The sequence below is a fragment of the Megalobrama amblycephala genome, linkage group LG4 (assembly GCF_018812025.1).
Source record: "Megalobrama amblycephala isolate DHTTF-2021 linkage group LG4, ASM1881202v1, whole genome shotgun sequence".
NCBI classification, from domain to species: Eukaryota; Metazoa; Chordata; class Actinopteri; order Cypriniformes; family Xenocyprididae; genus Megalobrama; species Megalobrama amblycephala.
This window is the reverse complement of record NC_063047.1, coordinates 30,343,932-30,349,051: the sequence shown is the minus strand read 5'-3', so window position 1 is coordinate 30,349,051 and position 5,120 is coordinate 30,343,932. Positions and strand designations below refer to the sequence as shown.

Here is a 5,120-nt window from a genome sequence, read left to right as displayed (position 1 = left end):
CCTCTTCTGTTCAGTAAAGTCTGGAGGATATTATAGTTATCAATAATTGTTAAAATAATCTTTATGTATCATAATCATACATGCTGAAATGAGTTTTTGGTTAATATGTCTTTTTTTCCGATATTGTTAACATTATTGTTTTTCAGTTTCGGTTAACTCATCCTACATGATTCCAGTGGGGGCTTAGAGACGTGTTCATAGCAGGATGTATTTGTCCTCTTTTATCTCTCCGTTGGTCAGGAAGGCAGCAATTACAGGTTTTTCATATATTGTGTGGGCAGCGCAGACAATCTCTCGTCTCTTCCTCTCAGTAAATGATGTTATCCTGAACCAGCGTAGCACCCCACTGTTCCTGATACGGCCAGTAAATTTCATTAGAAAGCAGAGGAAGGATCAAAACACCTCGGAGTCTGGTTGAAGAACAGGCTAATATCAGACCGTGTGTGTGGACTCATAGCGCCGTGTCCTCACCAGGCTTGATGCGACAAGCAATTTGTCTGTCCACACTGAAAGAGGAATATGGCATCCAACAAAATCCCAGCCAATCAGAACAGCCAATCATTCACAACCCACTGCAGCTGAAGAGCATAACTTACATGACTTCAATGAGGATTCTCTATAATTTAAAAAAACGGCCACACACTAAATTTGAACTTGGTCCAAAGAGTTTCCGATGTGGGTGGGGCTACTTGGTATGACATTGCATAAATAGAACCTGAAAACATCAAGCCATAAAAGCTCCCTCTTGATCAGGAAACTGTTATCGCTTCATTTTTTTCATATTGTACTTGGTTAGAATTTGTACTATTTTTTTTTTTTTTTAGAAATGCACCAATTTGATCCTCCTTCAGGCAAAAATCATAAGTCTGATTACTTGGAAAAGTAGTAGCACCTCTCCTTCACAAACATCAGATGTCATTCATGTTTGTAGCACAGACAGTGCAGGATGAGTTTCATAATTACAGTTAGGGATTTATTTAAATCCCTACAGCAATAGTGATGCTTAGTGATGGACAGATTGATCTTAAAGTATTGATTCTTTTACTAATGAATCAAGAGGGTCAATCCTCACATACAAGTATTGATTCAAAGTGTTTTTTTTTTTTTTTTTTACTAGTGATTTTATTATTAATTTAGCAAGAAAATAAATGCATATATTAAGCTTCAAAAACATGAAGTGCGGTTCCTGTGTTGTGATTCGACAGCAGCTTAGCGCTCCTTGCCCGGAAAGGTCACGCCTCTTACCATAACGTGGAGATGCACGCACTCAGTGTTATTGTAAACATGTCTTTAATTTTACCCTATCAATTTGAGCCGGAATCAGACCCGGTGATTGGACTGCGGGATGAAAATAACAGCGTTTCGACGACATGGCGACAAACACACTCTACAAACGCAACTCTTGTGTATTCCTGTGGGCGGAGGTTAGTCAAAAAACTGTTTTAGTGACGTCATTAAAGAAGGAAGTAGAGGGATGTAGTCCAAACTGGCCGTTCGATGTAGGCGACTTCTGTTAAATAAAATATCTTGCTTGGCATTGAACTTTGAGCTTTAAAATTTTACAGATTTTATTTATACTCTAACAACAACATTACACACTAACTAAAGTTTGAAACATGGGATCATGAAGAACGGGACCTTTAATAGAGGTATTGATATCAAAATGAGCAATATTGCTCTTGAAAGTATATGGTATCATACTGAATAATACAAAAATAATGTACAACCTGAGTTCCAGAAAAGTTACAAATTTGAATAAAATGAAAACTAAAAGACTTTCAAATCACATGAGCCAATTTTTTTTTTTTTCATAATAGAACATAGATAACATAACAAATGTTTAAATTGAGAAATTTTACAATTTAATTCACAAAATGAGCTCATTTCAAATTTGATGCCTTCTGCAGGTCTTTGATGAAAAAATTAATGTTTATAGTGTGTAAGTATTTGTGATATCTTTAATCAAATCTTTAATTCATTGTATTCCCACATCAAGTGAACATTTAGGACAACTGCATAGAAAGTCATTATGCAAATGTTTTTCACGTTTTAAGAGTACACTCTTAGAAAAAAAGGTTCTTTGGGGTTCTATATAGAACCCGGTTCTTTAACCAACTTTATAGAACCCTTTCTGCCAAAAAGGTTCTATATAAGGAGAAAGAACCAAAGGGTTCTTTGGGCTAAATGTGCTTTATATACATTATTAGTGCTTTATTTAAATTATTGCACTATTGAACATTATATTTGTGTTTTTACTTCAATTTTACTTAGGCACACCTTTCATTCTGAAGAAAACAAACTTATATACATTTTCAAGTTTAATAGGTTTATTAGAAAATAATAATTGCCGCATTATCCTGTAATGACAAAAAAAATCTAATTGTTTCTGGATCTAGGCGCTAGGGGCAGAATTCTGCCATCTGCTGGTTAAAGAAAATCCTGTAGGAATGACTTATATTCTGAAAGTCAATTCTTATAACTCAGCCCTCCAAACAGATGCATTAAATGATCTTCGACATAAACAGCGAATAACTTGCATGTGTATGCGCTGATCAGTTCTGTACTGTCTGCACGCGCAGTGTCGGATTTCAGCCGCGCGAGTCGTGCGCGAGTAATTAGAATGCGCCTGAACGCAGCATTTTAAACTTCAACCGTTACGGACGTCCGTTTGAGCTCAGCGCTCGAGAGGACGACGATTAAATTGGTAAGTGAGAAAATAATATCTCTTACGTTATTTTAATGACATTTGCCTAAATCCCTGATATTTTTACATACCTTACATGTTTTTTTTTCAAGAATCAAAAAGAAGAAATGTGGTTTACGGTGCTGTCCGGGCCTGCGCTATTCTCCGCCAGGAGGTTTGTCATTTCTTACATGAATTCCTAAAATCTCTGTTAAAAAACGGTTGTGGACTGTTCAAAAAAAGTTGCGAGAGTTCATGTTATATCCTAATACACCTTTCTTTGTACTGTTGATTGTATTAGAAAACGCACAAGAAAACGATGTTTCAGGAGCAGTCAAATCACGTGATCACTGTACACCCAGACTATTATAAACATGAATTCAAGAGAAACCACGAAGAACAAAGAGAGGAGGTGATGAAGATGCTGCTTCTGTGGATATAGCTGTGAGTATTTGGTGTTTGCAGTTATAGCACACTTTTTTTCTGAATTAATTGAAGGCCTTATTTATGCTAAACACTGTATTTGGTTCTTGAAGATGCATTATGAAATGAAGATGAAGAAAAGACCTTCAACTGCAAACCAATGACACAAAAATGTACATTATTTTTACTCACAGTACCAACTTTGGGAAACCTGTAAATCTGCTAATCTGAAGTGGCTTATATTTGTTTTCTATTTTCCATGTTTAATGCAATAATTAATAATAATAAATTAATATTTCTGTTTGCACTCTCACTGCAGGGATGGACTCTGGAGTGCAGCATTACTTCAATAAGATGAAAATAACACACCTGTATGATTCAAGTAAGTTTTAAGATGTAATTGTGAGAGATTACTTTCTGTTTTCTGTTGTACTGTACTCTCCATAAGTCTAATAAATTTTTCTGACCTGCATCTCCATCTTAGGATGTCAAGCCCCTGAACGCAAAGAGAGTCTGCATCAAAATGGACGTGAACCTGACTGAAAACACAGAGATGTCAAAAGTATCTGTTGGCTGTCTACTTTTTGTTCAATATGGAGCATCCAAATGCCAGTTTCTTTCATTCAGCACTATTTAGCCCTTCTCAGTACTGAATTTGCCGCCATGGGTCATTTGTTTTTATTGTTTAAATGCTTATCTGAATGTTAAATTATCATTTAACGCTCATGAATTAAAAAAAAAAAAAATTCTACTAGCTAGTCTTTTAGTTCATTTTTTTAGAAACATTTATTTATGTTAACTCTTCTAACTATTGCTCTATGAATTGCAGTGTTTTATATTGCTTGTGTCATTGTAAATGCTAATAAAAATGTCTTAAATGATTACATATTATTTTGTTGTGTTATGCCTATAGGTATTTAAGTTTTTCTAGTGATAAAGTAACTATATATAAATTATATAATTCATAAAATGTAATTAAAATAAATTAAAACTAAATCAATAAAATGAACCCATAAAAGGTTCTATATAGAACCTTTTTTCCTGGCAATAAAGAACCCTAAAGGGTTCTTTTGATTGAACCCTTAAAAAGGGTTCTATATAGAACCTTTTAGGGGTTCCAAATACATAGCGCCTGATAGAACCTTTTAAGGTTCTATATAGAACCTTTTCTTCTAAGAGTGTATGTAACATATTACTGAATTTCACTGCAGATAAAAGTGACAATTATGTGAGATTAACAATGAATAAACCCATGACAATTGTAAGGAACCCCCTGTCGGCCCAAAAACAGATTCTGACGGCTTGGGCGAAGGTATAATACGTGTATGTCTTTTCAGCACCCCTGTGAAGTTTTTAGAACTCAATTTTTAGAATTTTGTTTCAATTTTACTTTAGCTGCTTGTTTAATCTGACTCCAATTTCAAATGATTATTACTCTTAGATACTAGTGTTTCTAATTAGAAATGAATCATTGGTCATGTATTAATTTAGATATTTGATTATTCTGGGTATCCCATACTTTCAATTATTCGTTCAATATGGACTCGGTATCGCACAGGAAGTTACAATGGCCGAATATGTACTTCCACAATCACAAATACGGCAGATCTGATTCTTAGACAGAGGATGCAGGGTAAATATCTACCTTTAAGTCGGTTGCGCTCTGCTCACTCGTAACAAAAAGCATAGTTTTGTATATTTACGAAAACTGCAACTCACTAAGTCAGTGATAGACAGAAATTGAAAAGGTCTCAAATGATGTGCCCATTGCTCCATTCATTGAGCCTTCCCGTATGACCTATCCTGGACACTGATTTGCATTAATACCAAACTCGCGATAATCTACTAGAAATAATGATTTAAGAATAATGCAGACTAAATCAAGAATAACATTTATTTGTCAGGTAAAAATGTATCATGCCAATTACATAGTTAGACAATTAGAAGCCAATTCAAATAATAAACACATAATATTAATTGTTCAAAGATGACTCAAAGAGTAAGAAATGCATAT

General features: G+C 34.6%; 1 long non-coding RNA gene across 1 annotated transcript; it reads left to right on the top strand.

Moving 5' to 3' along the window:
* The first annotated feature begins 2,458 nt into the window (after positions 1-2,458).
* On the top strand, positions 2,459-3,992 carry LOC125266118. Its single transcript, XR_007184442.1, has 4 exons — positions 2,459-2,704; positions 2,797-2,858; positions 2,985-3,488; positions 3,591-3,992. It is a non-coding gene; the product is annotated as an uncharacterized LOC125266118 (long non-coding RNA).
* The last annotated feature ends 1,128 nt before the right edge of the window (positions 3,993-5,120 follow it).